Below are 23,900 nucleotides of genomic sequence, written 5' to 3'. Positions count from 1 at the left end.
CTATGAATGTATTAGAAAGAGGGAATGGATTTTCCTTCTCCAGAACTAGTAGCTATACTTTGGTAGAAAGGTGAAAGCAGAAGTTCAGAGCTGATTTGAGTCATTTCAAATTTTATCCAACTTTGAGGTTCAGCTAATTCCATTAGATGTCATTAATGTTCCATTTCCTCTTTTTTTAGGTTTATGTTTTTCCAGTGCAGAAGGCTGAGGAATGACTCTGATACTGTGACACTGATAACCCAACTCTAATAACATTCATATTGTTGAAACACTTTTGACTTCAGCCTGTGGAAGATAATTTCTGGGATCATCTTCAGTGGTTAAGAATGGATAAATAAAAAGGTAGATTGAAATAAGAGGATATTTTTAACTGTGTTATCTGACTGAGGGGGTGGAATCATGTTTATCCAAATATGTACTACAGATCTCTCACTTTCTGATGTGTACATCTGTGATAATGCAAATATTTTTCCAGGCAAGCAAGGTTCTTTGAATAGATGTGATATCTTTTATTAGACCAACTGAGTAGTTGGAAAAAAAGTTCTTAGCAAGCTTTCGGGCACAGTCACCCTTCTTCAAGCATAGGGAGTCTAGGCTACTCTGAGACTTTAAGGAATGAGAGAAGCTAAAAGTGTAGCAGGATGGCAGTGAGAATGTAAATAGGTAGAAATTAGGAAAACAAAAGGTAAAGCAGGGAAGGCGGGGGGAAAGGGGAAGCGGAGGGGGAAAGGGCCAAAGGTGAGTAAGGGAGACATTACAGTGGTAGTAATTCAAGGTATAAAAGAGGCTGTCTGTGGAAAAAGAAATGGCTGGAAATTAGGAAGACAAAGGGCAGAAAAGTAGGGGAGGGGAGAGGGAAAAATGTTGGGGAAAAGCAAAATGTAAGAGGTCAGGTCTGGCAGGTACCTGGTGAATCAGATGTCAGGCAGGTTGTAATGTATCTGTCCCAGGGGTACAGGACCAGAAAAGGGGGAAGCCTCATTCAGAGGCGGACCCCAGACCAAGGTGAAAGTAGGAAAAAACTTACCTGTCACAGAGGTCTGGAGGAACGAGGAAGTGCATGATGGAAAACTGCCTGTGTGGTTTCTCAACTGCGCCCATATCCAGCTGGGAGAATTGTTCAGACTACAAGCCAAGGAACTTATAGTGCCAAGTAAGGGGCAGCCAAGGGAAGTAGGTCTGACAGATGTAGGAACAGCAGGGAAGGATGAACAGACTACCCCAAGGAGCGAGACCTCCCGCTCAATCTACTAGGACCGTGCACAGACGGTCCAGGGCCTAGGGCAATACGGGTCAAAGACAGACTCCACAAAAAGGGGATCAATTCAGCCCAGAGAAGAAGATAGGGCCAAGGCACACAAGATGAGGAGGAGAGAACAACAACCAACGGGGGGCAAGAGCCTGTGGAAAGATCACAGGTTTATGTAAATAATGTCCCTAGACAGACCCGGTGGTGGGCATTGAGGAAACTCATTGAAAAGAAAGTGGGAGGCATAGCCTATGTAAAGATTTATAAAGGGCCGGGAGGAAGACATACTGGTAGGGGGAAGGTAGAGTTTTGGAGAGAAAAGTATGCCCAGAAAGCGCTGAGTAGACAGTGGGAGATCTGGGGAAGGCTTCAGGATCTCCAGGGAGTTATAAATAGGCAAGAGATCCCACAATTTGCCCAGAGAAAGAGACCAGGGTGCAAGGGGAACATAGAAGGGCCAGAAGTGAGAGGGAGAAAGAACCCTGAAAGGTAGGCTGGAGCTTGACAAACAGAAAGCATAACTTACCAAGGTTCACTAGTGTGGGGGGACTGTCTCATAAAATCCCACATGGTGCGCCTAGGATAAAAGGCAGGTAGGAGGCACCTTAAAATCTCCGCCCCTGCATGTCTGAATGGTCAAAGAACCAGAGCCAAGACCTGAAAGAATGAAGACAAAAGGTGTGTGGCAAGAATGAAGATCAGCCTCGGTGAGTCTGGATCTTAAGGGGGAAGGTGTGTCGCAGAGCACTTTGGTGCTCTGCTGCTATGAAGAGGGGAGGGGTGTAGCAGGGCACTGAGGTGCCTGCTACTTGTGGAGTAGGAATCAAGAGGCACAGATGCAGGTTGCTAGGACAACCAGTCGGAGTCAGCTGACTGGAAGGGGCAGGGCCTGGCTCCTATATAACCCCCAGGCTGAGGCCAGGCAGGCAGTTCCCTGCTGGCAGCCAAAGGGGTAGGAACTCTGCTGGAGCAAGAACAGAGAAGAGGCCAGAATGCACGAGCGGTTATGGGTGAAAGATGGAGCACCCTTGGGGGTGGCTCGAATAATATTGTAGCCAACTGACAAAGGTTTATGTTATAGCCTAGGGGCTTGAGTTTTGTGCTGGCAGTTTACGACCGGTGGTTTGGGTGAGGCTATTAGGGGTTGGAGGAGGCCTCATAGGGGGTCCACAGCAGCATGGGGACCCGGGTACCAGAGAAGGTGCAGTATTGGCAGCGTGAGAAGCCCCAGGCAAAGGGGGCAGCGTGAGAAGCCCAAACACCTGTGGGATGCGGTGAGAGACATGACTGCAGAAAGCCAGAGCACCTGTGAGGTGCAGTGAGAGACAAGGTTGCGGTAAGCCCAAGCGCCAGAGGGCACAGAGAGAGACAAGAGCTGCAGCTAAGACCAAACAACGCCCAGTACATCAGCGAGGCTTGGGGCATGGTACAGGGGTGGTTGGAGCCACGCATAGCCCATAAGGCTGGGGTGCCCAGGAACACCCATTAGCAGAGCCGGGCTAATGCAGCAGGAGGTAAACTGTGTCCAGGGAGATGAAGAGGCAGCCTCCCTATCATATACATTTAAGATCAAAGACATGGCGGGCGAGAATGAAGGGTGCTTTGTAAGTGAAATGGACATGGTAAAGGGGTGCTAGGGGAGAGCACAGCAACCCTAGGCTGCCCTGCCTGCTACAGTATCATAAATCTAATGTCTATATTAAGTAGATGACTTTTTGTATCCAGTAGATTTATTAAGTGAAGTTGATAGGCTTGTCTATGAAAGGTGTTTTTTAAGTTCCCTTTGAGGATTAGAATTGAGAGATCGGAGAGGGAGAGATTGTCCTGTGGGAAGTGTGCCCCCACAGGTAGTTAGGTATTCTTGTCTTTGATAGTTTTGATTTGTGTTCAACATGGCTACAACCAAAAACAACCAACACAACCAACATGGCTACAACCAACAACATAGTTACATCCAAAAACCCAGCAATATCTGTCCAGGATGTTTTTAATCCAAGCAAAAACATTAAAATCTGGAGCTGATACAGAAAGATTACTACTCCTTGTCAGAGCAAAATTTTGATTAGATGCTGCCAACACAGAAGATTGAGACTGACATGCATATTGGACTCTGTGAGTGGAAAGTTCCAAGGCTCACCCAGCCCTTGCCCCCTGGGTGACCTGCGGACCTGTCAATCATTGTTGACCTACTTTCCCCACAGACGCATGTTCAGACTGTGCCAGCTTCTGACTGAAAGCATGCTCAGTCAGAACCTGACATGAGGTAATCTGACTAGAAATTTCTCTGCGGAGAGCGTTCTGATTGGCCACTAAATTCAGATAAAAGTTCTGTGAGCCCCTCCCTCAGGGGGGAGATCGCGTTAGCTGGAGACAGAGGCTAGTGCTGCAGGGACTGTCTCTCAGTCAGGCCCCTAGGCCTATTGATCTCCTCCCTCGATTGGCACTCCGTGTCCTTAATTGATAGTAATTGCGGTTTTGATTATTCGGCTTTCGATTGATTTATTCACCATCCTTGACTACGATTTGGATTCTCCTTATCCTGTCGATTCTCTGGTTACTGGACTGTTTTCACTTTTGACCTTGACCTCGCCTCCGGATCACCCTCGGTACCTCAACACGACTCTACTTACCTGGCTTTCGACCTTGGCTTTCATCATCGACTATCCGGTTGTCCATCTTGGACTGGCATCACGACCCCGTTTATTGACCTATGTGTTACAGTTTTGTCTGTTTGATTACTCCCATTTATGAGCTGTTGACCAGCCCTGGGACTAACAACGGGTGGCCACTCGTTGTGAACCTCGTGGACCAACAGACCCCTCTGTTGTTTATTGTTTACATCTGTTACTGTAACTGAAGATCCTACCTACGCCATCAAAGCATAAGTGTAATAAACCATTAATTTGGAACTATAAGCGTGTGTACCATTCAGACTCGACCGCCGCTAATCCCAACCTGTCCATTTCCAAATTGCCACCACTCGACCAACCAACCGTGACCAAGACCATGAGCTTGGCTCACCAGCCGTGGCTCCGGATCCTCGCACACTCCTAAGGACCTATTAAGGTGCTGTTGCTGTGATGGTCCAGGTTGGTCAGGCCTGAGGAAGTGTACTATGATACCCAAAAGCTTACCTATGTCTACACCAACCATACAGTTGATCAAATAAAAGATATCATCTACAAGAATTTTTGTCTCTCCACTACTAACGATGAAACAAAAAGGAGCAGACTAGAAGCAGCACAAAAAGAACCTCCAGGTTTTAATCTGAGCTGATAGTGTGCCACAAAACTAGAAAAACCACATAAGATTTATTTGACTTTCCCATGAATATTATGCTTTACACATGTGTCTCATTTACTAAACTGTGGACATATTTAAGGCATGCTGCCATCTGATTGCCTTGAGAATGGTAAGACAGGTTGGGTGTTGGTCACAGGCTCAAGGAAGAACAGTGCCGTAGGATGAAGAAATACAGAAATTAAGTAAAATGATGTTATCATCGGGAATGGGCGCAATAAGCAGTAGAGCAACTCATGAGAAAGAACAACAGCATTTCATCATTGGATGTGTCATATTGGTTACTACATATTGCATGTGGGTGAGAAGACAGGTTTATCCTTATAGCAATATTAAGCAATAAACCTAATGCGAACGTACTGAAACATGCTGTTGCAAGTAGCATCTCTGAATAAAAACTCAGCACCTCACAAGGTTTTGTCAGCAGCAATGAAAATGCAGCTCTAACATAAAAACTCTCTTTATGAACTCAACAGATCAGCATTTCTAATATCAGTCACAGCAAAGGAAATTCAATTGAGTTTTTGGAACACAACAGAGGTTATCAGGTACAAAGTAACACCTTTACAAAATCAAATGTGCCAACAACACCGCACCATGACTAAGTATCAGTATCATGACTAAGTCCCCCAGCCCTGCCCAAGCTCATGGGCTAATTGTCTGTACAGAAGGGGGCAAACCCCCTTTCCCCTCTCCCCCCAAAAATTGGCTGAAGTGGCCATCAACACTCAGGTCTATTGTACCCATTACAGCTTCTGGAAAAACATTTTAGATAACTGTCAGTAGGTTTGCCATTATGTAGCAGTGCTTAAACAGACTTATTATCGCCTTCCAATTACTTCCAGCTGCAAGTGCTAAGCAAATCAGCCCACATACAGAAGCTGCAAATTGGGTCTAAGGAGCTGATGGTCAATCATTGTCTATTAACTAGGGGTGCATCAATAGAGATTTTCTGGGCTGATACCGATGGCCGATTTTTAATGACCCGAATTGGCCAATGCTGATCTAATTGCAGATATGCAGCCAGGCAACTTGGAGAACAGCATCTGGCTAGTCAGTCTGCTTTGGGGGAAGGGGGAACAGGGAAGGAGGGAAGGAAGGGGGGTGGGGGTAGATTGAGGCCCCTATGGTGAGGGAAGGAGTGGGACTGGGGTAGGAGCAGGCACTGCACAGCCAGGGCAGGGCACAGGATGGAGCCACATGTGGCTCATCCAAAGGGCACGGTGGTGGGGGGGTTCCTGCCACTGCACGTGCCTTAAGACATGGTGGCATGTGCCCCTGGATCTACACACAGGGTGAGGGTGAGGGTGGGCTGCTGCTGCAGGCTGGGGCCAGGGGCAGTGCTAGGCTCTTCCCAGCAGGGGATCAGCTGGGCTGTCCTAGGGGCGGGTGGCAGCAGTGCTGGGAGGGGGGCTACAGAGTGGGATGCATCCACCCCAAAATTCACCATGGCCCCCCAACCTTCCCTCCCAGTGCCACCACCTCCCATCCCAAATGCAGCCCCCACCCAGACTCTAACACTGGAAACAGGCTGGTACAACCATGGTCCCAGCCTGCAGTGGCAGCCCGTCCTTGTCCCATATGCAGATCTAGGAGCACACCTCTCCCATGCCTCCCTGGATGAGTTGCTTGTGGCTCTGTCCCACACCCTACCCTGACTGCCCCTGCCCCTGCCCCAGCCCCAGCCTCAGCCCCACTCTCTCCCTTACCACAGGAACCTCGATCTATCTCCCCCCCACACCTCTTCCCTCCAAAAGGCTTACCAGCTGGACCCACTCTCCCCAACAGACTTACCTGCTCTCTACGCTCTTGGGCTGTGCTGCTGTCTGCCTGTGTGGCTGCACACATGCACGGGGCATTTATCAGTGACATTATCAGCCAAATCAGTCAAAAAATGCTAATTACCAATGTGGCACAATACCATCTCTGTCTCTCCCCAAACTCTGTTATCTGACAATTTGGTTACCATGGTCACTGCAAAGGGCAGACACTTCTGCCCAATCTCTTCAGGTGACCCTGAGTTGTAACCTAAGCTAGATACATTCCTGAGGGAGTGGGGAAACCAGCTCCTTCTGCCTATGTGACTGGCATCTCATACCTGGGTGGGGGCTTAAACTCCCTATTGTTCTAAGCAATGCCAACATAACTGGGAAGGGACTAAAGACACTGCCAGTCTACCCAGCAACCAGTGATGCATTTCAAATTGGTTGGCTGGCAGCCAACAGTTGCTGGCCTTCACTGGATCAGGTAAATGAGGTCATAAGGACTATATAAGTGAAGGACTGCCCAGGAGGAGGGACATGATGAGAACTCAGAGAGAAGCTTTACCATCTGAAACTCTCTCTCTCTGAGCTGTTTTCCTCCGGAGGGAATCTCCACCTGCCTCTAGATGATACTCCTGAGTAAACTACCTAAGATCTAACTAGATATATAGCTTGCATTAACTCGTGATCAAAGGCTACCATGCTACTATTTGCTGTAAGGTATTTCTCTGATATTGCTCTACCTTGTACTCTATACCAAACCTACTCCTTGTAACCAATAAAGTTCTCCTTTGTACCTAGCATGGGAGACTTATTGGGAGAGGGTCTAGATTATGCCTTGGGGTCCCCTTGGTTCAACTAAGGGAGACCACTATTTGCACTTCAGTCTGACGGAAGCACCCCAAGTTCTTGCAGTGGGTCAAATACACTCAAGGACTAATAGGCCTGTGTTTCCCAGAGGGTGCAGGTCCTGGATCAGTCCAAACTCTGGGTGGTGGCATCATTATCCCCAGCCTTGTGGGTGTGCTCCAGAAAGGGGGACAGCTGGACACAAGGCAACCCCAGGGAGGCACTGAGAATCTGTAAGGTGGTTGGGCACAGTGAGCTGGGTGGCTCAATGTAGGAGCACCCCCTACTGGCCCACCACAGCCAGTACTGTCAATTTTCCTTATATTGGTGCCGATCTGATATGGGACCAATGTATCAGTGCACCTCTACTATTAACCCTTAATTTGAATTGAAATTCAATTCAAACTGTGTGACGTGAATCAGTTTAAATGGTTTAGAAAATGGTGGGTACATCTGCAAGTGGCCAAAGTGATGACTGAACTCAGAGTCTGCATCCAGATGAAAGGCCACGTCCACATAGTGGACATTCAGCTGTTCTCCACACTGTAAGGTACCAGCACAGGGAGGTGGCGGGGGTTTGACCCTGGGAGATCCTGGGGTCAACAAATCCCATGCAAAAAAGAAAAAGCAGAGTGGCGCACACAGGGGCAGCATGTGCCACCCAAAATCAGAGCCTGGCCAGCCGGAGTCACACTCTGGCTGCTGGTCAGGCTCTGAGTGGCAGGATCACCAATGCTGTAGCCCCAGGAGGCCCCCAGGACCCGAAGTAAGGCTTCTGGGGCCAGCCCAATGCTGGCCCCAGCCTTCCCCATGCCACCTGAAGTAAGCTGCCATGCACCAGAGGGTGCATGGCACAGACATGCCCCAGGAACAAGTAGCAGCAACACAAGGTGTGCTGCTGTTTCTTGCCCCTGGGGAAAGAAATGTCCATGCTTATGTGGACACTGCCATAGTGATCAAGTCTAATAACACAAAAGGTGGCTACTTCTCTCAGATCATGATTCCTAAGCCTAACTAAGCCTCCTGCCCCCTCCATCCTCCCACAACACAGGAAAGATCATAGCCAAGAAAATTTTTGATCCTAAAATGTTTTAATCTATATCTAGTTTGCTAAATAGATGGGGCTTGTTTCTTCAAAGGTGTTCAGCATTTGTAGCAACCAGTGGTTTCAGCAAATGGCTATCCTGAAGAAAGTCCAGTAAATACCACTCTTTCATCTCATATGCAGCAACTTCAAATCCTTCCAGGGAATAGCAGCATATTGAATGAAAAACTGCTGAAGACTAGTCATATTTCAACCTCAGGCTTTCAACAGCCAGTAAGTATATGAGAAACATTATTAGAGGACCATTTCTGGGAATGCTCTCAAAAGGCAGCTTGCCAAAAACCTTATTGCCACAGTATTTTGAAAAAGAATGGGGGGATGTTGCAGAGCACTTAGGCGCCCTGCTCCTTTTAGAGAGGGGAAACTGCTAGGAAAGAGCCCTAGCAGTGAGTGAGGAGCCCCAACTGCCAGTTGCCAGGGCAACCAAAGTTAGTTAGTGACCCACACCTGCCAGCGGTCAGCTAACTGGAAGGGGCAGGGCCTGGTTCACATTTAAACCCCCAGGGCTGGGGCCAGGCTGGCAGTTCCCTGCTAGCAGCCAAGGGAGAAGGAGCTCTGCCAGAGCAAGCAGAGGGGAGAAGCCTGACTGCATGAGCAGCTCCTAACTGCTGTTATGGGGTGGAGAATTCCCTGGTAGGGATTGAATGATGTTTAGCTGGACAGCTTAGATTTTATGTTGTAGCCCAGGGGTTGTGTTTTGTGCTTGCTGTTTAGACCCAGAGGTTTGGGTGAGGCTATCAGGGGTTGAAGGAGGCCTCATAGGGGAGCCACGGCCAAAGAGGGGGAGCAGCATTGATGAATGCCCGGTGAGGCGCCCAGCGAAGCAGGGCCACAGAGAGCCCAGGGAGGACAAGGGGGCCAGAGTAGAGTAAGGCCCAGACTAAATGATGTGAGTACCATCTGTGAGGCTTGGGCTGTGGTGTAGGGGAGGAAAGGAGCTGCAGATAGCGCCCCCTTGCATCGGGGCAGCAAAATGGGCAGCCTCCCACTTAATTAACATCTTCTAATTAAGCAATTAACAACATGGCGTGGCAAACGAGAAGGCCGGCAGTTGGCCCATAACAGGTGGGCGGGGTCACCAGTGGACAAAACCTGAAGGGGCACACCTGTCACCTGGGAGAAAAAACTGTTTTCAGTAACAGTAATGTAAACCCCACCAGGTCACATCACAAATGTATTACTAGAAAAACTCTCTATAAAAATATATTATCGTGATTTACTGGAAATTGTTTGGTAGCACCAAGCACTTTCCTTGCACATCCAAGCTGAGTGGGATATGCATATCTGGCAGCTTGTGAAGCACTACAAAATGGATGCTGTAATCATGTGGATTAAGGACCAATTCACTGGGTTAAATATTCTGGTGACAATGGGCATAACTTCTGTTGAAAATAATGTATCTCTACTCTTTTGTAACAGCAGATTATTTGTCTGTTAGTCTTCAGTTAATAAAAATACTCTGTTGGGGGAATTTCTTGTCTACCTGATCCATACTGGCATCACCTGGTGGCAGTGTTGTTATACAGAAGTTACGTAGCTAACCCCGTAGCTCTGTCCCAGGCTTCTGAGTATTCTTCCTAATTAAATATTTTTCTTTGGTAATCTACCCATCTACTCCCTTCTCAAGTGCTGAACATATGAAAGACCTTAAAATTAAATACTCTAATCCCTAAGATCCAGAATGAGAGGGAGATTTATAGAGGGCTCTTACTTTTCAGTCATAGTCTGATCTTGAAACTAGTTTAAGATAAGCCTGGATGGATGTAGTATCAGACTTAACCAATTTAGGTTAAATTGGTTTATTGAATTTCTGTCCCAGATTCCCTCCAGATTCATGTTAACTCACAGTCCCCCAGTATCCCAGGATGCTTTGCACTGCTCCCCTTGCCACAAGCCCACCCTCGCAGGTTGTGCAGGTCCACCTTAGCCCAAGCTAGCTGCTCCAGCCAAGCAGGGAGGCATGTTCTAGAGCTTCTGGCCTGGACCACTGGAAGCATGTGGCTGCATTACTGGAAGCAAAAGTAAATGTCTGTTCAGCTGCATATCAGTTCAATTTATACAGCTGGGACTAACCTGTGAAGATTGAATCAATTCAGCCTTGGGTTTTTTGACTGTCTGTCCTTAACCCATATGTCCAACGCTATTCTAGTTCTCCTTTCTGTAGTCAAAGTTAAAAATGGTAGAATTTTGTCCTATTATCACTAAGAAAGTATTTAATAAGCCATCTAAAACAGAGAGATCTAGCTTTCAAAGCAATGGTATAATATCTCAGAGGTTAAAAAAACAGGGTAAATTATTTTATTTACTGATTCATAATATTTGGCAAGGGAAATATAGTAAGAAAAATATCCCTGGCAATACTGCACTCTGTGATGCAACTTGGATGTGTCATACCACCTGATGTGCAGGAAAAATAGCAAATATAATAGGTGACCAGCTTGGCTTAGCTCTTCAATGACCTTAAACACAAAAAGGAAGCTTACAAGTAATGGAAGCTTGGACAGATGACTAGGGAGGAGTATAAGAATACTGCTTGGGCATACAGGGATGAAATGCAATTAGAGTTGCAGTTAGCAAGGGATGTAAAGGGTAACAAGATGAGTTTCTACAAGTATGTTAGTAGTAAGAGGAAGGTCAGGAAAATTGTAGGTCCCTTACTGAATGGGGGAGGTAACCTAGTGACAGATGCTGAGGTAAAGCCTGAAGTACTCAAAGCTTTATTTACCTCTGTTTTCACAGGCAAGGTCAGCTCCCAGACTACTTCACTGGGCAGCCTAGTTTGGGGAAAAGGTGAGCAGCCCTCAGTGGTTAAAGAGCAGGTTAGGGACTATTTAGAAAAGGTGGACATGTAGGAAAACCCCGTTTTTCTTTTTTTTATTATTATTTAAAAATAAATTCCCTTCCCTTCCCCAACCATTTCTGATTTTTTCTCTGCCCTCTCTATCCCTTATAAGTGATTACAAATAATACTAGGTAAGCTAAAATAAGTTCTTATACTCCCTTATAGTAACAAGCCCCTTTTATTTTGTAAATAGTATTCTATTATGTTTGTATTGATTTTTACTGTTTTATATTGAATGTGTGTGATTTAGGCCTATGTCTGTAAAGTAATGTCAAGTTTCCATTTTGAATGTCAAGCCTCCATCTTGTGTCCTCTGCCCGGGTGTAACCTATGTTGTGACTCATGTCTAACCAGTCTCATGTAAGTTAGTTCCTGAATGACTGGGAGTGAATGAGGGTGCTTGAGGTACCATGGTAGCAGGTCTCTACTGAAAGATCAACTCAACAACTGGATGACCAACTCAATGACCGAACTATTGCCTTGCATTGACTCACCCAGGAACCACAGACCTCACCCAGGAACAGAACAGAAGCCCAGCATTTGAAAGACAAAGAACCTACAGGAACTCAACATTTGGAAGACAAAGACCCTACAGAAACCAGCAACCTCACCATTATGTCCTACCACACAATGAGGACACCTGAATCTCCACATAGGCATCTGAGCAGAACTGTCCTTGCCTGGACATATCCCTCCCATAGGAGACACAGGTAGTCCACCCCTATAAAAGGGGTGATAGAGTGTGACCTCCTTGAGATACCCTTTCCATCTGGACCAGCACTGTGCCACGCCACCTATCCACCCAGAGACCCTTCCGGCAACCCCCTCTGGACAACACCTTACTGGAGAAGACCCCGACTAGCCATCGAGGATCAACTCACAGCTATCACCCACCTTCCTACCCTAAGCAAAGGACCTGGACTCTGTCCCTACACACTTTAACATCAATCTTTCCACCAAGTCTTTTTCTCTCCTGCTACCATTGTGTGTTTGTGTGTAGGAACCAATAACTTCATGAGCTGTATAGTACATTGCCTGTCTAATAAAGCTGATATTTTTGACCCCAACTTGGTCTCTGTCTTGCTGCAGGCTCCCAGCTAAATCCCTGTCTCTCTGACCTTCTTCTGGGCTTTGTTCCTTTCTGCCGCTTCCATCTCCCCCGGCTCCAACTTTCTCTCCCTCTCCAATGACCTCCCACCCCAGCTCTTCGGTCTCCCAGCTCTAGCCCCCTGCTCTGCCCCACATCTCCTCCTCACTCTTCCTCCTTGTTGACCTCCTGGCTTTCTGTTTTGTGTCTCACCACTTTTGCCTTCTCCCCAATCTTCCCTCTCTGTTCCCTGTTTGTGTCCTGCCACCTCTGCCTTCTCCCCAATCTCCCTGGCACCTCCTGTAGTGTCCCTGGATGTCCTGGCTTGTCCCTGCTGACTCCAGTGGCTCCTCTCTCTCTCTCTTCCCCAGCCTTTCTCCAGCTGCTGCCTCTGCCTCCCAGCTCCACCCACAGTTTCTCCAATCCCCATTTCTGGTCCCTGACCCACCTCCCAGCTTCCCCTGCCCCCACCCACAGACTTTCCCCTGCATCCACTGCCTCACACCTCCTTCCCAGCTCCCCCCACAGCCTTTCCCTGGCACCTGGAGCCCCTCTCTGGCTCCCCTGCAGCCTTTCCCCTGCACCCCAGCACCCATAGCTCCTAGCCAAAGTCCCCCCATCACAGCCTCTCCTGACAGCCTTGACCTGGTTCCCAGCTACGTGCAGCTCCCAGCACCCACAGCCCCTACCCAGTTTCCAGCTGCCCACAGCTCCCCCACAGTGCCCCAATCTGGCTCCAGCACACAGAGCCTCTCCTTATCCCCTGCCCCCAATCTGGATCCCAGCATCCATGGTTCCCTCGCAGCCTCTCCCTGGCATCTGTGGCTCCCCCACTGCTCCCCAACCCAGCTCCCAGCTTCCCTACCTGGTTCCCAGCTACCTGCATCTCCCCCACAGCACCCTGATCCAGCTCTGGCACCCAGAGCCTTCCCCAGCTCCCCAATCTGGCTTTTCTCAGGACCCACAGCCTCTTCCCTGCAGCCTGTCTCCATTCTCCGGCTCCTGGCACCTGCAGTCACTCCCCCGCAGCCTTTCCCTGGCACCCGGAGCCCTGATCCAGCTCCCAGAACCCAGAGCCCCTCTCTGGCTCCTGGCGCCTGCAGCCACTCCCCCGCAGCCATTTCTTAGCACCCAGAGCCCTGATCCGGCTCCCCTTCAGCCTCTCCCCTGCAGCCCCTCTCCATTCTCTGGCTCCCAGCACCCACAGCCTTTTCCCAGCACCCGAAGCCCTGATCCAGTTCCCAGCACCCAGAGTCCCTCTCCAGCATGTGCAGTCTCTCCCGGCACACCCACAGCTTTTTCCTGACACCTGCAGCACCCACAGCTTCTCCACTGCTCCCCAACCCAGCTCTTGACTCCCCACAGCCTCCCTTGGCTTCCCTGCAGCCCCTCTCCAGTTCCCCATCTCCCCACAGTCCCAGTTTCCCTCTCCCCATACCTTTCAGCTACCTCGCAGTCTCTCTGCTCCAGCTCCAGCCCCGGCCCCAGCCTCTGTGCCAGCTTCTCCCTGGCATCACTCCTCTGCTCTGCTGGCTTTTGGCTTTTTTTCCTTTGATTAATTAACACTAATTAACCTTAAGTATCCTCAAGCCCCAGTAACCTTAAGTAAGCCCAGGGGCCACAGTAACCTTAAGTAACTCCAAACCTAAGTGACCCTGAGTAACCCCAGGGGCCACTTGACCTCAAGTAACTCCTGGCATGAAGTTCCTCCAATGCCCCCTAGTGTTAATGCACAGTCACGCAAGTCTGTGTTTGCATGTTTGTGTATGTGTACATGTGTGTGTGACCTCATAGTGGTGTTTGTGTAGTTTGTGTGTGTGTGTATATAATTTTCTGTCATGCCCTCCTAACAGCACAATATTGGGATCCCGAGTGTTGATCTGGAGTGTGTCAAGTCAACAGATACGTAAAAGTAAATGGAGCTGAATGCAATGCATCCAAGAGTGCTGAGGGAGTTGGCTGGTGTGATTGCAGAGCTGCTGGCCATCATCTTTGAAGACTTGTGGTGACTGGGGAGCTCCCAAATGATTGGAAAAGGGCAAATATAGTGCCTACCTTGAAGAAAGAGAAGGAAGATCCAGGGAACTATAGATCAATCAGTCTCACCTCAGTTACTTGACAAATCATGGAGCAGATCCTCAATGAATCCATTTCTAAGCACTTGAAGGAGAAGAAGGTGATTAGGAACAGGCAGCATGGCTTCACCAAGTCATGCCTGACCAACCAGATTGCCTTCTATGATGAGATGACTGGCTCTGTGGATGTGAGGAAAGCAGTGAACATAATAGACCTTGCCTTTAGCAAGTCTTTTGATATGGTCTCTCACAGCATTCTTGCAAGCAAGTTAAGGAAGTCTGGGTTGGATGAATAGACTTTAAGGTAGCTAGAAAGCTAGTTGGATCATAAAGCTCAATGGCTTCATGTCTAGTTAGCAGCCAGTATCAAGTGGAGTGCCCCAGGGGTCAGTCCTGGGGCCAGTTTTTTCAATATCTTCATTAACAATTTTGAAGATGGGATGGAGTGCACCCTCAGCAAGTTTGTGGATAATACCATGCTTCAGAGTATAGTAGATATGCTGGAGGACAGGGTTAGGACTCAGAGTGACCTAGACAAATTGGAAGATTGGATCAAAAGAAATATCAGGAGATTCAATAAGGACAAGTGCAAATTCCTGCACTTAGGATGGAAGAATACCATGCACTGCAACAGGCTTGGGACCAACTGGCTATGCAGCAGCTCTGCAGAAAAGGATCTGGGGGTTACAGTGGACAATAATCTGAATATGAGCCAACAGTGTGTCCTTGTTGCCAAGAAGGCTAACATCATATTGGGCTGCATTAGTAGAAGCATTGCCAGCAGATCAAGGGAAGTAATTCTTCCCCTGTGTTCTGCTCTGGTGAGGCCGTACCTGGAGTACTGTATCCAGTTTTGGGCCCCTCACTTCAGAAAGGATGTGGACAAGTTGGAAAGAGTCCAGCAGAGGGCAACAAAAATGGTTAGGGGCTGGGGCACATGACTCAGTGTCAGCTCCCCAGATACTGCTAGGGAACAGGTACGAGGCCCTGGAAGCCGTGGAGAAGGAGGTAGGAGAGGATGCCTCCAAGGGAACTGATGCCACTCCAAGCCTGGTACAGGCCAAAAGCTACCAGAACACCAAGAGGAAGAGATGCCAGGTTTCATCATCAATGATTCCATCCTGGGAGGAACGGAGGGGCCCATCTGTCACTCTGATCCCATGGCATGTGAGGTTTGATGGGAACTGGAGCTCAGATTGGGGATGTCACAAAGATGATCCTGGACCTCATCCAACCCTCTGATCAATACCCCATGGTCCTCATCCACATGGGAGCAAATGACGTGGCCAGGGCCAACCCGTACCACATCATGAGATACTACAAAGCTCTAGAGGAAAAGTTCAAGGAGATAGGGGTACAGGTGGATTTTTCATCTATCCTTCCAGTGAGCAGATGTGGACAGTGCCATGAGATGTGCATCACCGAGGTCAACTGGCAGCTTCGGAGCTGGTGTTACCAGGCAGACCTTGGATTCTTGGACCATGACCCACATTTCCACACAGAGGACATGCTCGGACAGGATGGACTTCATCTCTTCCCAAAAGGTAAGCATGTTTTTTCTTCCAAGCTGGCCTATCTCATACAGTGAGCTTTAAACTAGGATCCCCAGGGGACGGGGATGCAGAGGAACATGAGGATGCTTTGCTGTCAAGCCAGGTGACATGCACAGGTAGTACCCAGGTAAGTGACAGGGCAGAGCATGCTTAGGAGCAAGGGGGAAGAATGGGAACCTACAGGAGGCCTTAAATGCCTCTATTCAAATGCTTGAAGCATGGGGAATAAGCAGGAGGAACTTGCCCTCCTGCTAGCTAGCAAAAAACCAGACCTAGTGGAGCTCCCAGAAACCTGGTGGGATTCTACCCATGACTGGGCCTTGGACATTGAGGGATACAGGCTGTACAGGTGAGACAGAGCAGGGAAAGGTGAGGAGATGCATCAAAGAGCAATACATGTCCTCAGGATGGGGTTAGAGGAGGGGCAAAATGAGGCACTCTGGGTAAGAATGCAAGGGGTGTGTGGGGAAACGGACTTGATAGTGGGTGTCTATTACAGATTGCCTCACCAGGGGGATGAGCTGGACCTGGAATTCTCAGGTCAGCTCACGAAGGCTGTAAAGTCAAGGGATATGGTTGTCATGGGTGATCTAAATTACCAACCACTGATGTAGGTTCTGAGCTGGGATACAGGACCTCCACCTAACCCATAGTCCCACCAGGGGAAATGCCTCACTGGATTTGGTCCTTGCCACACACAATGACTTGGTTAGGGGTCTGTGGGTACTTGACCACCTAGGCGACAGTGATCATTGCCAGCTGGAATTTACTATCCAGCACAGGGTGGTAAAAGCAAGAAGCAAGGCAGAGGTCCTCAACTTCAGGAGGGCCAACTTCTGTAAGCTAAGAAGGTTAGTAGGAGAGGCATTGGGGTCTCAGAGCTTCAATGAGATGGGAGTCGGGTGATTGTTCCTCAAGGAGATGATCCTCCAAGCTCAAAGGGAGTCAGTCTCAATGTGCACCAAGGGGGACAGGAGTGGTAAGAAGCCCCCATGGTTCAGCAAAGGCATCCAGGGGCCTGAGGGCAAAAAATGAGGTGTACAAACAGTGGAATCAAGGAGCTATCACCAAGGATTACACCTCCATTGCTTGGGACTGCAGGGAGGCTGTTAGGAAGGCCAAGGCAGAGATGGAGCTAGGGCTGATGACCAGAATTAAGGATAATAAAAAGTCCTTTTTCAGATACATAGGTAGTAAGAAGAAGGCACTGGATACTGTGGGGCCCCTACAGGATAGGCTTGGCAATCTGGTGATTGCAGCAAATGAAAAAGCTGACCTCTTTAATTAATTCTTTGCCTCTATATTCCTGAACAGGGACCAGGACATCCCCCACTAGAATTGCAGATGGACCCAGGAGAGGCACTGCCATGCCTAGGGTCAGGGACGACCTAGATAGAGAACTTTTGGAGGGGCTGGATGTGTTTAAATCAGTAGGTTCAGATGCTCTTCACACGAGGGTGCTGAGGGAATTGGCAGGGGTCATAGTGAGGCCCTTGGCACAGCTCTATGAGTGATCGTGGGGCACTGGCCAGGTACCAGAGGATTGGAAAAGGACCAATGTGGTCCCCATTTACAAGAAGGAGGAGAAAGGAGGATACCAGTCAGTCTTACCTTGGCCCTTGGGAAGACCTTTGAGAAAATTATCAAGAAGCACATCTGAAAGGGCCCAGCAGGGGAGGTAATGCTCAGGGGCAATCATTGAGGTCAGGTTCTGCCTGAATAACCTGGTTTCTTCTTATGATCAGGTCACAAAGTCCCTGGACAAGGGTTTCGGGGTGGATGACATCTTCCTGGACTTGAAGGCCTTTGACACGGTTTCCCACTACATTCTCTTAAAAAAACTTGGTGACACTGATGTCTACACAGTCAGATGGTAGGCTAGATGGTCGCACCCAGAAAGTGGTGGTGGACCATCATTTTTGACCCAGAGGGATGTGAGCAGTGGAGTCCCCCAGGGCTTGGTCCTGGGGCCTGTACTGTTCAAAATCTTTATCAGTGATCTGGATGTGGGTGTGGAATGCACGCTGTCCAAATTCGCTGACAACACCGAGTTGTGGGGTGAGGTGGGCATGCTGGAGGGGAGGGACAGAATCCAGCTAGATCTAGACAATTTACAGATGTGGGCAGATGAGAATAGGATGGAATTCAACACAGACAAGTGCAAGGTGCTGCATCTAGGGAGAAGGAACCAGCAACACACCTATAAACTGGGGAACACCTTTCTTGTCAACACGATGGCAGAAAGGGATCTTGGAGTCATTGTTGACTCCAGGATGAACATAAGCCTCCAATACAAGGAAGCAGTCAGTAAGGCTAACAACACTTTGTCGTGCATCTACAGATGCATCACAAGCAGGTCCAGGGAGGTGATCCTTCCCCTCTACGCAGCACTGGTCAGGCTGCAGTTGGAGTCCTGCATTCAGTTCTGGGCACTGCACTTCAAGTGGGATTGAGCGCCATTGAGAGGGTCTAGAGGAGGGCCACTTGCATGGTCAAGGGGCAGCAGGGCAGGCCCTACAAAGAGAGGCTAAAGGGCCTGAATCTCTTCAGTCCCCACAAGAGAAGGCTGAGAGGGGATCTCGTGGTCATTTACAAACTCACTGGGGGGACCAGTGACAATTGGGGAGGCTCTGTTCCCCCGGGCACCACCCAGGGTTACTAGGAATAAGGCCAGAAATTGTTAGAGAGAAGGTTCAGGCTCGACATCAGTTAGGGCTGCCAGGCTTTGGAATGGGCTCCCAAATGAAGTGGTACTCTCTGCTATCTTGGGGGCCTTCAAGAGAAGGCTGGACAGATATTTGGCTGAGGTGATATAACTCCAGCACCCGTTCCTGCCCAGGGCAGGGGGTCGGACCTGATGATCTGTTTAAGTCCCTTCTGACCCTAAGCACTATGATACTATGATTCTGATGAGGAGACACTGAGGGAACTGTGCTTATTTAGTCTGTAGGGCTAGGGACAGAAATTACACATAAACCAGTATAAGTGATTGAAAACCAGTTCAAATCTGTAATACAACAGAAGTTCAGTGCATATAAACCACTTTCAAAATGACCAACCTGTTAAGATAAACCTGGATGAATTACTAGACTTAACTGAATTAGGTTAAATTGGTTTATTGAACTTCTGTCCCAGATCCCCTCCAGATCCAAGTTAATTCTCAGTCCCCCCAGCATCCCAAGATACTTTGCACCTCCCCCACAACCTCTCCCCCACCTTGTAGGGCAGGCAGGCTAGCCTTGGCCCAAGCTGTCTGCTCCAGCTGAGCAGGGAGGTGTGCTCTAGTAGCTTCCAGCCTGGGCCACTGCAGGCATGTGTCTGCATTTCTGGACTCAAAAGTTAATGTTTGTTCATCTGCTTATTGAGTCAATCTATGCAGTTTACACTAATTGGCAAAAAATGAATAGATTCAGCCTTGGGCTTTTTGACTGTCTATACCTAGCCCAGAAGAAAAGACTTTAATAACAGCCTTTAACTACCTGAAGAGTGGTTGTAAAGAGTATGGAGTTAGACTGTTTTCAGTGATGGCAGATGACAGAACAAGGAGCAATGGTCTCAAGTTGCAGCAAGAGAAGTTTAGGTCAGATATTAGGAAAAACTCTCACATTAGGAGGGTAGTAAAGCACTGGAACAGGTTACCCAGAGAGGTAGTGGAAGCCCTGGCTGGAATGATCTAGTTGGGGCTGGTCCTGCTGTGAGCAGGGGGTTGGACTAGGTGACCTCCTGTGGTCCCTTCCAACCTTAATTTTCTATGATTGTATGATATATAGGGCTGTTGAAAGCACAGAAAAAAATAGTGATAGGCCTGAAATAGTGATAGGCCCAGATCCAGCAGATGGAACTTGGATAATGCTGGGGATTGTGTACATAATGATGAAGTTGGATTCAGATTTCTTGGGCCACACCTAATCTTTTGATTAAACCTCAATCAATCAGCACTTAAACTCAGACAAAGTTTTTATGTCCATTAAAGCATATAGGAGTCAGGAAAGATATGCAGCAAATTGCACCCCTAAATCAGAAAACAATAGTGCTATTAGAGCAAAGCATAATCAAGTAAAGCTGAAGTGAACAACAAAGATAGTTTCAGTAGTACTGTGGGCAAATACCACACAGCTGTGTTAATGTACTGAGGCTCCAATGACAGGAAATCAGTAATCGTGAAGAAACAGAACCTGTCACACATCACTGAAAGTGTGGGGAAAGGGCTAATAACAAAACTTTGTAGAAATCACTGATCGCTCTTCCTAAGATCTAAAACCGAAACCTTCACATGCAGTCAGGTATCACATAGTATACCAAGAAAACAGGAAAAAGACCATAGGAGAAAAGCAGCACATCCAAATCACTGACTAGAAGCAATCAAGGCTGAGTGACACTATCACAGGCAACTGCTGCTATTAATGTAAGCAGGCATACAAAGCACACAAGGATACATCTCTACCATACAGAGGGCATCCGTGCTGAGTAGATGACAAATGAAAATCTTTGTGGTGAGGCAACATCCGGTATGAGAAAACATCCGGGAAACAGTGACATAGCAGGGTCTTTGGTTGAAGATGTGGCAAAAAACCATGCTTGTCTCTCAGTGCTCTAGCACAGTCCTAGATGAAGGAAACAACCTTGTCTGCCAGGAATAAACCTATTAATTTTATTAGCAAGTGTTTGGAAATAGTGATCCAAACAGTTAAAAATATTTAGCATGATGCTAACAGCAGTCTCATTTACCTTGCAGTAGAATAGCACCAACAGAAATAAATGATAAGATGACTTGTCAGACATAGTCATATATGTCTATAATAAGGGAGACTATTATTTGGTGAAGTCAGCAAGGAATTACCAGTACGGAGTCCTGAATTCTGTTCCTAATTCTGTCACTGACTCACTGTGTGATCTTAGGCAAGTTACTTCAATCCCCTGTGCTTCAGGTTCTTCTCCTGGAAAGCAGAGATGGTATTTGTTTGTTTTGGGGCTTATTTCATGTGATATTTTTAAAACTCATTGAAAATGTTGCAAGAAATAGGCTGAAGTGAAAATAGTTGATGCAAATTGTGTTTGGTCTTGCATGAAGCCACACATTAGTGGCTTTGTTAGTAAGGGCTGTAAGTGTACAAACCAAACCAAACATAATATCAGAAAGGGAAAAGTAGCATATTTTGTTGCCAAATATCATATCTCTACATGATAAAAGGAAGTGTATCTGTATAGTCCTTCATTTTCATACTCTCCATGTATAACTAATACCTAGTACTTATAGTTTGCTACATTTTTTGAGGACTGTGTGAACATTTCCTTAACCTGTATATTACACTATTGAGGTCAGTTTTAACCCTCCCCCAAAGAAACCTCATCCATTACCACAGACAATTCCTATTTCTTCCCCATTGGCCAGACTGGCTGTGGGCTGCCAGAGAAGCATTTTCTATTCATTCCAAATTTTCCAACACAGTCCTAAATTACTGAGCTATGTCAAGGTATTCCTAAAGAATCTCTTAATTGGGAGTTTTGTCTTGAAATTGAAAACCAATTTGGCAAATCTCCACCTGAATAATCTGGTAGTGCCAGGTTGTGTGTTGCTGTGTCTAATGAAAGAATATGGTGTGAAGCTGCCAGGTACCACATTAATACTGTTTATTGCTCCTGGTCTTAGCGGCAGTGATAGGCTACTTCCCCAGCTAGAAGCAGTACAGCTACATATTCATGTGCTTTTGTACCCAGGATTCATAGATTCATAGATGTACAGATGTGAGGGGCTGGAAGGAAACTCATGAACTCATCAGGTCCAGACCCCTGCACTTGGGCAGAAAAGACAGCTGGGGTCAGATGACCCCAGCAAAGTGCACATCCAGTCCTTTTTTGAAGATCTCCAGGGTAGGTGATTGTACCACCCCTGGTGAAGTCTGTTCCAGACCCTGGTCACTCAAATCATAAAGAAATTTTTCCCCATTGTCAGGTAGTCACCAAGGTACGGGCATGTACCCCTACATCCCACTGACATTCACTGGTCCCCTCAGGGGATCTGCAACCCCTAAGGTAGATTCGGGTGAGGTCTGGTGACCTGTCTTCTCACCTGCCATGATTTTGATGATAAAGAGAGGGAAAGGGAGGTGGTGACTACCTGTCCTACACCCGGATTGACGGTCAAGGTTGCCTCAGTGCCTGAAGCCTCAGCATAAAATGATGACGGGACCCACACGAGACCAATTTTTTTACTCTCTTCCTTTTTTATTTTTTTTTACTATATCTTTTTTTTTGTTTGTTTTCTTTGGGTTTTAACTGAATTCCTAGGGCTTGGTCTTCGCCTGCCTTTGGGACGCCGTCGAAGTCCAGCCCCAGATGGCTGGGGCTTTGCTGCCCCTTTAAGCCTGCCGGTGGCTTGCTCTCTGCCAGGGACTCCCCTGGATACTTTGTTGCTGATGCCTCTGCTGGGGCTTAATTGGTGGCATCTGCTGCTTAACAAGATGGGGAACTTCTTCTTCTAGGAACGCCCTCGAGGATGGATGCCAGGTCCTGGTCCAGGAGCTCAAGCAGACACCGGGAACATCAAAAGGAGGGCGGGGGGAAAAAAGAACCCCATGGCAGCCAGTTTGGCCACATCCACTGTCTCCCTCATTTCTCCCCACTAAGCTTCCCGCTGCCTCTTCACTCCCACGGCGGGGGTATTATGTCCTCTTCAGAGTCTGACCAAGGGCTCACCCAGCTGTCACCGCCCCCCTCGTGCATCTCCTGCTCCCGGTCTTCTCCCTCCTCTCCTTCCTCGGCTCCATTTTCCACGCCCAGATATGGCTTGCACTGCGGATTAGCCCCAATCCGCTTCAGTTGGTGAGGAAGTAAAGCCAGGCCAGTGCGGATGGAAAGCTCCCATCACAGCATGGATGTCTTGGTGTGGTGAGATCCGTGCTCCTGGCCGGGTTTGAACTCTAGGTTGGTATCCTTCAGACTCTGACACTCATGTCCGATCTGAAGTGATCTTCTAGCAGTTTGTGTCCATTGCTCCTTGTCTTCCTCTGGGGTGCCTTGGTGAATAGATGTTCCCCCAGGCCCTGATGTACACACTTTATATACACACATACACTCCCCCAGCAAAACTTGTTAAGTGGTCCTCCAGCTGAAATAATTGCCCACCCTTGAACTATAACCTCAATGTGTGAAAAATCTGAGTATAGTTCAGGATGGTGACAGACCTGTGAACAATCCTAGAACATATTTCCTAGATATGATTTATTGGCTGCCACCAAGTCCCCTATAAATCTTCTCTTCTTCAAGCTGAAAAGTCCCATGTTTTTCAGCCTCTCCTCAAATGGCCTGCTCTCCAGACCTCTAATCACATGCTTGGCCCTCCTTTGGACTCTCTCAAGCTTCTCCACATCCTTCTTGAAGCGCAGCACCCAGAACTGTGCTCAGAACCGGACTCCCTAAGGTCTCACCAAAGCCAAGTAAAGCAGGAGGATGACATCCTCCTGAACTTCTGTGAGGTAGAGGCCAGAATAAATCATATCTAGGAAATGTGTTCTAGGATTGTTCACAGGTGATATCTTTTATTACATCAACTGCACAGTTAGGATAGACTTAGACACACTTTCAAATGTAATGTGTAGCAGACTTGCTTTTTGAAGTTTGGGTTGAGTCCCAGGCTTGAAATCTTGCTGTTTTGATTGGTAGGAGCTCATCCCCTTTTCCTGAGGGGAGGGGGAGAGGAGTTCCTTCCCCCTTCCCCCCCCCCCGTGGACCTGATTGAAGACTGCAACACTGCAATACTCAGGTCCAGAAGACTTGAGGGGCAGAGCCCTGGAGCATATAAAAGGAGCTGCATGCCCAGCATGAGGGAACACATCTGGGAGAAAGAAGAGAGAAGAGCAGGGCTTACAAGAGCTGAGGAGAGCTGCTCAGCAGGCCAAAGCAGTAGCCCAGAAGTGCCCCTGAAGATGTTCATCAGCAGGGAATGGCAGACAGCTCCAGCAGCTAGGCTCTCCGTGTGCAGCACAGCACACAGCATCCAGACCCTGGGAGCTGTGTGAGGCAGCTTAGGTCTGCAACCTCTGGCATGCAGCCAAATGCACAGGACAGTGCATGGAGT

At 48.0% G+C, this 23,900-nt stretch overlaps 1 long non-coding RNA gene across 1 annotated transcript; it reads left to right on the top strand.

The window, feature by feature from the left end:
- The first annotated feature begins 1,550 nt into the window (after window positions 1-1,550).
- LOC109310772 lies at window positions 1,551-16,690 on the top strand. The gene is made up of 3 exons (XR_002101306.1): window positions 1,551-1,634; window positions 11,359-11,364; window positions 16,680-16,690. It is a non-coding gene; the product is annotated as an uncharacterized LOC109310772 (long non-coding RNA).
- Window positions 16,691-23,900: the final 7,210 nt, after the last annotated feature.

This window comes from Crocodylus porosus, unplaced genomic scaffold (assembly GCF_001723895.1).
Source record: "Crocodylus porosus isolate Cpor-Errol unplaced genomic scaffold, CroPor_comp1, whole genome shotgun sequence".
Lineage (NCBI taxonomy): Eukaryota > Metazoa > Chordata > Crocodylia > Crocodylidae > Crocodylus > Crocodylus porosus.
This window is presented reverse-complemented; position numbering and strand designations above follow the sequence as displayed.